The sequence below is a fragment of the Nannobrachium achirus genome (assembly GCF_963921795.1).
Source record: "Nannobrachium achirus genome assembly, chromosome: 9".
Lineage (NCBI taxonomy): Eukaryota > Metazoa > Chordata > Actinopteri > Myctophiformes > Myctophidae > Nannobrachium > Nannobrachium achirus.
Window position 1 is genome coordinate 55,782,458 of NC_137818.1, and position 9,155 is coordinate 55,791,612.

General features: G+C 41.9%; 1 long non-coding RNA gene across 1 annotated transcript; it reads right to left on the bottom strand.

The window, feature by feature from the left end:
* Window positions 1-215: 215 nt before the first annotated feature.
* Window positions 216-3,992, bottom strand: LOC308291289. The gene is made up of 8 exons (XR_013962326.1): window positions 3,880-3,992; window positions 3,538-3,652; window positions 2,675-2,875; window positions 2,378-2,539; window positions 2,137-2,263; window positions 1,439-1,555; window positions 821-995; window positions 216-330 (listed from the first exon to the last, which is right to left on the bottom strand). It is a non-coding gene; the product is annotated as an uncharacterized lncRNA (long non-coding RNA).
* Window positions 3,993-9,155: the final 5,163 nt, after the last annotated feature.

Below are 9,155 nucleotides of genomic sequence, written 5' to 3' on the forward strand. Positions count from 1 at the left end.
CTGCTCCTCTGTCTTAAGGTGGAGGGGGTGGGAGGATTTCTTCAAGTTTGTGTCCAGCTTCCACCCTGGCCAATCCTCCACCCCCTACAAGGAGAACCCAACAACGGAGCCCGCCTTCCTCACCAGTCTGTTGAGTTGAAGGTGTCACTCGCTCAGTTCCTCCCCAGCACGTTATTCCACATTAATTAAAAAAAAAACCCTGGCATAACAATTTGGTGGCTAAACGATCCCAGTCTTCTCAGGAAGAACAGCCTGCTCTTCCCCTTGCGGTGAATCACCTCAGCGTTGTCCAACCAGTCCACCGATACTGCCTTCCATCCAGCTTCGGTGCTATACCGTAAGATTGGAGACAGAGAAGATGAAATTAGCTATAATAGCACATTAAACATGTTTTCCCCTAGCCCATATAGAACCTCTGCTGCATACTGTTATGCACCGCGGGATGGAAAATCATACTCTGGGAGCATGGAACTACCTTTACTTTTTGTGGAGGCATAGGGATATCCGCTTACGACCTCATCTCGAGGAGCACAACGGTATGCAGGGGAGAGTGAGGTTCTATATGGGGCTAGTTGTCCCCATGTTCGGTCCTTTGCTCAGTCAGTGGGGGATGTTACAATATTACATTAAAAAGTATTTGACTAGACTGGGAGAGACTCTCACCACTGCAACATCATGTTGAAGCTGGGCAGCATTTCTTTACTAACTACTGCACAATGTATCAGACACATTATTTCCCACATATAACCAATGCAATGGTGACATCATACTGTATATCGGAATATACTTTACAAAACGTGTAAGTGTAAGATAAACTTACTTTGAATCTTTTCCACTTTGGTGGGGTCCAGCATATGTTTGCCCTCGAGCTCTGGAACAACACCATGCCTCCCTGTGACAACTGCATCCTTCAGTTCTTCAGTCGTGAAGAATTTGTCAAACAACTGGTGGAACAGGCGACTGCAGTCCTTCTTAGCACTGTGGTGAATGGCTACCTGTTCCAACGAGAACACAGAGTCCACAGCCAGTGAACAGAGATTCCATGATTAACACATTTCACAAAGTTTCTGCTCTTCAAGTGGACCATGGAAACAGACTACACTGGCAGCCAAACCCAGCCTGAATCAGATCTGTGTCACATCCGGGTTGGAATCTGATTGGTTCCATGTGACCATTTAAGCCAATCAGATTCCAATCTGAATGTGACTCAGATCTGATTTAGGCTGGATTTGACTGCCAGTGTAAAGCAGGCCTAAAGGAAACTTAACTTTCTAGCTCTAACAGATCACAACGCGTAGTATGGGATATAGTTAAGATAGTTAATCTTCTCACTGTAGTGTGAAATGTATATTGAACATGTTCGTCTACCTCCCAAATTTTTACCTGGACTATAATCGTACCATCAAAAATGTAAAATCCATAATACATTTATACATACCTGGATATAGCTCTTGCACCTCAATGGCCAACACATAAACTTTTCACATTGGATCTGCCATCTCCATGTCCCCAACCATCTCAACAAGTCCCTGTAGAGCTTGCAGGTGTTCAATGCCTGGAATGAAGAGGAAAAAATATTATGGCAATCCCAACATATTCAAAGGTTGAGTAACAACAAATAAGTGTTAAATAGCGCTATATTCTGATAACAGTCATTGCTATGCCATTGCTATGGAATATTTATTTTCTCAGTAGCAGGGATTGTTCAATGGCAACCTTCTCTCCCCATCTCTCCAGTAAACAGAAAATGTAAAGTTTCAAGTGAGACAAAGAAATGAGCTGACAGAATTGACAACTGCAACACTATGCTTCATTTTTTGTGAATGGTGGGTGACCCAGCCAGGGTAGGGTATATTTATAACAACACACCCGGGGGTCTAGAGTAACTTAAAGAGATATTCCAATTTCAAAATTACTTTTTGTCATTTTAGCATCTAATTTTGGGAACACCCAGGACAGTTTTTGAATTTCTTCATTCTGTATTTAGATTTAGAAGCAGACACATATCACAGGGCAGTCGCTGATTACAGATGAGCATGGTCATCGCATAATTTCAGAAAAGTATAGTTTTAAGGGTGAATATTAGGGACAGTACAGTGAGCCATCTTAAAAACTTTAATTGAACTGTAACCTTACCTAGATAAACTTCAAAAGGTGGTCAATGGCTTGTCGGGCTGAGAGCTTTCCTGGTCTCGTTGCGGCCTTGAGGTGAGGGTGGCATGTGGTGGATAAGGCAAGATGGAGGACATCTCACTGTCCCATCCTGAAAATAAAAGGGTGGGGGGGAAACAAAGACATTTTTACTAAAATCTGTTTACATTTTGGTTTCAAAACCATCCCCTCTTCCATTAGTATTATTCCTTTAATTCCAGCGTACCATTTTCCAGTTCTTCTGTTGTGGATTCAGCATTATGAAGCAGATCTACATGGTCGCCTGTCTGGGCGAGTCCACAGCTTTGTTCAAGGACTTACTGCATGTAGTGAGTAAGTAGGCCACTTCTGCAGCGATGTCATCACCAAACATCAGAAAATCCTGTATCTGCAGACAGGATGGAATACAAACAACATGGCATACATTTTAATGGGTTCACCCTATGACCAGGGATGTGATCTGTTTAAAGTCATTTTTTATTTCAGTTTGACTTTAAGGCAAGACAGTTCAAGAGCGACATACCATTCCTGCAATGTCAAGAAATCTTGTAAAGGTGGTGAATATTTCAGAGGACTTCACTGGGTCATGAACCATTGTTTGGCGATGGGTGAAGGTCTGTTTCATCTTCTCCTTGACCATCATCAGTGCGATGCCCTCAAGACACTGGGTTTCTGTCGTTAGCTGAAGAAACCCACTCCCATCTACTGGATTGTAATACTGCTCCTAAAAAACAAGAACATGTTTTATTTTTTCTCCTTAAAAAAACTAAACACATGCCCTTGTCTGGAGAATTGCGAAAATCAAGGTCAACAGGTCTGATATCTGTGACGATCAACTTGTTGGGGTTAGGAGAAAGGTATGTACTTGTAGGGGTTAGGAGAAAGGTATGTTGGGACTTGGGACTAGTTCTGACCAATGGGCCATGGCTTGGAGCAGTGGTTCCCAAACTATTAGCTCAAGAGAAATTAGACATTTGCCCAGGACCCAAGCTAGTGAAAACAGCAGATCTACAAGCTCACAATGCGGTGCGACGCATTGTGAGCTTGTAGATCTGCTGTTTTCACTAGTTTAGGCCATTTTCTAACTACTTTTTTATACAAATATAAGGGACGTTAAAAAAATTGTCTGCGACCCACATATGGATCCCGACCCACTGCTTGGGAACAAGTGGCCTAGTGGGCACCCACGCGATTTGCTACAATGTGATGTTGGGTTTAGTTTCTCAAAAACGTTAAGACAGTTTATACCCCTTACACCAGAGGGCCACTTGTCTTTTTACTGGACCCCCTTGCGATGCCCACCACAGTAGCAAAAATGCACTATAGGCCTGCACATTAAAAAATAACTTAACATGTGAAATTCAAACTATAATCAAAATCACATACCTGTCAGTGGCTGAGTGTTTCTTCTCTTCTTTTGTCCCTCTGAGGCTTCGTTTTGAAGTGTTTTAACTCTCCATGCAAGAAACCCACTCCCATCTACTGGATTGTAATACTGCTCCTAAAAAACAAGAACGTGTTTTATTTTTCTCCTTAAAAAACTAAACACATGCCCTTGTCTGGAGAATTGCTAAAATCAAGGTCAACAGGTCTGACATCTGTGGCGATCAACTTGTTGGGGTCAGCATATAGAACATTTGTTGAAATTTAGTTGAAATCTTACTCTTGTCTTTTCGAGCAATTCCAGGAGTGAGGAGTAAAGAAGTTAGACTTGTATTATGTACTTACATAGCCCAAAGTGCCCTAGGGATCGGCCAGGTATGGAAACAAGGCAGTGATTTGCGTAGTCCTCTTTAACACGCCTTGAAGGACTCTTCCTACAGTGTACACACACACACACACACACACATTATCAATTACACACACACACACACACACACACACACACACACACACACACACACACACACACACACACACACACACACACACACACACACATTATCAATTAATTAAACCAATTTGATTCCAGAAATTAAATGAAATGATCTGACAAATGATGATGGATCAAGCACATGCCTCCTTTGAGTGTCAGATGTGTCATTTTGTCTGGCTGGTGTCAGTGGTGTTAACATCAGCTCCACTATAAGATCTAACATCAAAAGTAAACAACACTAAATACAAACTGGTCAAACATTGGCCAAATTGTCAGCTGATATAAGAAAGAGGCAATGTGAAAATAGCAGATCTACAAGCTCACTGCAGTCCAAGTGCTTGGTGGGTGGAGGGTCCCCATAAAATGTGAATATTTTGGGAGGTCCCCAAAACTCCCCATGCAGTTCAAATGTGATTATTTTGGGGGCTAACAGTCAACAACAGATTAAAATGTCAAGGTCTCCCCTTAACTCTAACAGTGTACAAATGGAACCAAATTAACCTGTTAGGAGTTGTTTGGTTCCATTTGTACACTCTCTGCTACCATTGAACAACTAGCACATTGACATTAGCTAGCTAGCTACAAACAACACATGCTGCTAACATGGAACAATTGCTAACTAATGTTAGCTTTGTTAGCCACACATACTACAGTACACAGCAAAGCACCTATGATAACACAAAACCAAAAAACTGCCACTTCTATCAAAAGGGCATAGTATAAGTTATTCAACACAGTTGGAACATTCAGTTCCTTTAGGATGTACTGTAACTTTAGCATCAGTTAGCATTAGCTTTGTATTTGTCTACTGGTTAGCATGGGCCCTTCAGGAAACACCACAAACAAAAACACCACAGACAACATTCTTAACATACATTATCCAGTGGTTAAGTATTGTTTAAATTTCACCTACCAAAAGGAGATATAAATATAGTCCATGAGAGAGCCTTCAGCCTGCATTCACACTCACTAGCAGTGGCAGTGAGTCACTGAGTCAATTCAAACAAACCGGTTCAATCCAGTTTCACTCTGCAGGCACATCAAAGCACCGTGTGATGTCACTCTGTGTGATGTCACTGGTCTAACCAAGTTTGCGAACTTAACCCTGTAACTGCTGATGCAACAATGCATTGTTTCTCATGTGATGAACAACACTTATGCAAAGATTATATTAGATAATAAATTGATTGATAATGATAATAACAATAATTATTACAACTATTATAATTATAATACATACTATAAATAATTTTAATAATATCATTAATAGCCTATAATTATATTAATAAATCCGGATTTTATTTTACATATGTTATAAAAAAACACACAGCATCAATTATATATTTTTTCAGATAAAATACACTTATTCTGACTTGATTTTTGACATTGAGTCCGATGTAGTTGGTCCTGTCGCGTGAAAATGCTGGCTGTCCGTCACGTCACACTTTTCCCCAACTCATATCTCTGCCACCGTTGCCCCAACCATGCCAAACTTTGCACACACAGTCCTTGCCTGGCAAACCACAACCTCCACCCCTCCCAAGACCCCCGGAGCTCCAGGGACCCCCTGTTCCAGCTGCATATTAATACTACTACTACTTGAATATTGATACTACCCAGATAGCAAAATATGGTTGAATCAACGTAGGAAAATAGTTGGCCATTAATAAACTTGTTCCCAGGCCATAAAAGATTTGCCAAATTCTCCTGGCCAGAGCAGAGTTCATTTTTATACCGAAAAACAGTCATTTTATACACTAACTGACTCTCTTTGACTTAGTAGCATTAAGATATTGTGTTAATATTCAATCTGTTGTCACCTGAACAGCAATCAATTGCTACTCTGAAAAGTACACTCACATATATATTTATTTTTGCATCTTAAAAGAATAAGCTAAACTACACCTCATCTGTTTTATTTTGTAGGAACTAAAATGACCATGCCCTTGAACACATGGAAGTATTTGAGGGTAAACTGCTTCCACCCGATGCATAAAGTTAAAGTGTAGTCCATCTGATGACTACAACATGACGTAGGCCAGTGTTTGATGAGATCAGTGACGTGATCTTCATATATGAGGATCAGATAGTCATCTCCATATATGCATAGAAACATATATGGGCAGGGATATGGCAGGTGATTATAGTCAGCTCCATCTATGGAGAGACACATAAGGGATCTCTGAATGTGTCCATATGGACATTACCTATATATGGGCCCATATATGCCCATATTTGGAGATCCCCGAGGGTGACATGAGATGTTGAGTCATTGTCATTCCATATGGATATCTAGGTGATGATCCAGTCATCTCCATGTATGACTATGTAGGGTTTGATGAGGTCAGTGTTGTGATATTTATGTATTGAGATCCAAGTGATGATCACCCCCACCATCCCTTTGATGTTTTTCTAATATCTCATGATTTGTTTAGGCCCAAAGGTCAAGTTTTCAATATTTTCAGTGACCTTTCACACTTACAAGTGTCGCAGTCATTCAGGACCAACTCCATTGAATTTTCCATCTCTTTAATATGAATAATATTTCCTGCCTAGTTGTGTGTGTGTGTGTGTGTGTGTGTGTGTGTGTGTGTGTGTGTGTGTGTGTGGGTGTGGGTGTGTGTGTGTGTGTGTGTGTGTGTGGTGTCGGGGTGTGTGTGTGAGAGAGAGAGAGAGAGAGAGAGGTTTCACGTTGGTCGTGGACGCAGCCCCCCAAATTATACATGCATGATGTGACATTGTGTATTGAAGCACGGCCTATCGTCGTCAGTTGATGCACGAGACGACTGCCTGGTGTAATATCCGAGTGAGGGACATCGTCTTTTTTTCCTTCCACTTTGGGTCGCGACCCATAGTTTGAGAACCGCTGCACTTGGAAATTGAAGGACAACTCCGCCTAAATCACTTCTAGGCTGTGTTTCTTACTTGTGTTGATCCAAAATTACTGTCCATGGGGTCTATTAGGCAGAAATGCTCCTGTTGTCCGATTTCCACAGCCGAAGCCAGCAGCCCTCAGAGCATAGACTGGAGCCCATAAGCATATTGCTTGTACACTATTTATTGTGGTCAAAAGTGATTTTTCTTTTTCATGAATGTGTTACTAGTTGTCATTACAAACACATCCATGCCTTGGATGTCTCAAAAAAAGACACCACACACTGCTAAACAGATGTTAGGCTGTTATGCTTTTTGCCAAGTCCCGGAAAAGACGCACTGTGATTGGCCAGTACGTTCACTTTGATTGACAGTTCAGCAGAGTGCTGACCTCAAAACATGATTTTAGAGACTGTGGTGGCTTGTATGGGATAACAAAGGCATGGATGTGTTTGTAATGACAACTAGTAACACATTCATGAAAAAGAAAATTACTTTTGACTAGAAATAAAGAGTGTAAAAGCAAGAGGCTTATGGGTTCCACTTTATGCTTTGCGGACTGCTGGCTTTGGCTGTGGAAATCAGACAACAGGAGCATTTATGCCTAATAGACCCCATGGACAGTCATTTTGGATCAAAACAAGTAAGAAACACAGCCTAGAAGTGATTTAGGGCGGAGTTGTCCTTTAAGAGCCTATAGTTGTAAACCGTAGGTCTGTGTGGAAGGAAACTTATATTGGGCGAATCGGAGCGACGCACTGATCGAGAATCTGATTTTAGATTCACTCCATGGGCTCCAGAAGGCTAACCCTAACCCAAGGGCAGCTAAGGTTAGGGTTAGCGAAGGTAGGGGGAGGAGGGGAGGGGAGGCGAAGGCATCCCCCCTCTCTCACCCGTCAAAAAAGAATAAGGCAAATGTCATAGATAAACATTGAATCAATGTTGGTAGGAGGAGGAGGGGGGAGGGAGGAGGGGGGAGGAGGAGGAGTGGGTTGCCCCCCTCCCCCCAACAAGAAAAAAATAAAATAAAATGGCAAACTGCATGGATAAAACGTTGAATCAATGTTGTCATTTCAATCATTATATGGGGGGAGGGGGGGGTGTGAGGAGGGGTGTGCCTCCCCCCTCCCCCCATCAAGAAAAAAGAAAAAGAAAAAGGCAAACCGCATAGATTCAATGCTGATTGAATGTTGACATTTTAATCATTGAATTTGGACCATAGATTCAACGCAGATTCAATGCTGGCATTTCAAGCCTTGAATGTTGCGCTGCAATACAACAGTGAATCAATGTAGAAAAACCATCAGTCTTCAATCGTAACCAAAATTCAACACTACCCACTATATGTCAACGTTGAATCTACATTTTTTGCTATCTAGCTTCTGATGAATGAAATCTCTCTTTTTTTGGGTTTGATAACGGCTGCTGGGACAAATTGACAAGAGGCAGGTTAGAGAGAGAGACAGCTGTTGGGAGTTGACTTTTCCTGCATGGTCATTATTACATGGCTTGGTTGAAGGATCGATTCTGATTGGTCAATCGCTGAATTTGGCGGTGTGTTATTTCTGGATAATGACCGCTCAGCTCAATAACAGACCTGTCTATTCAAAGGCTCAGAGCACTTGGTTGCACTGCTTGATGCTTTATGCTGCATCCAACACATGGAAAAGAACAGTGGGAAAACATGTTCATGTAATGTTGTGGGATAATAATAATCTGATTAATCACGCTGAGGAAGGCCGTGGGCCAAAACCTCCTTGTTTGATCTGCAGCTGGGATTTAAGAAACAAGAAATCCTAAAAGAACCAATAAGTGAGCGGTGGTGGTCTTTTTTTGTCTTTTTTTTACATATTGTTCCTGTAAGAACTGTGCATCCGATAAACATGAACCGTGAACTCTTTTACTCTCGTTCTCTTTTAACTCTTTTAGTGCCAAAAAGGACAGGTGCCCCCGCGAGCCACTGGTCACTGCGCTGGTTCGTGTGGCTCCCCCATTCCCCGGACTCTCCGTTCGTCCTCACCACACAGCAGAGTGCTGGCCTATCTCCGTTTCAGCCTATCACAAGCCGCGGCCGACACCTCATCTCCTATGAACACAAATTGTTTCTGTAGACGCTGCCTTGTAAAGGGAGCACTGCTACGCAGTGCAGATGAGCTGTGACACTCGACCGTTGATCGTCAGCCCGCCTTCTTTGCATATTAATGTCTTAAATGAGTTAGCTACTTTTTGACCGTAAAATCACATTCCTTCCTTT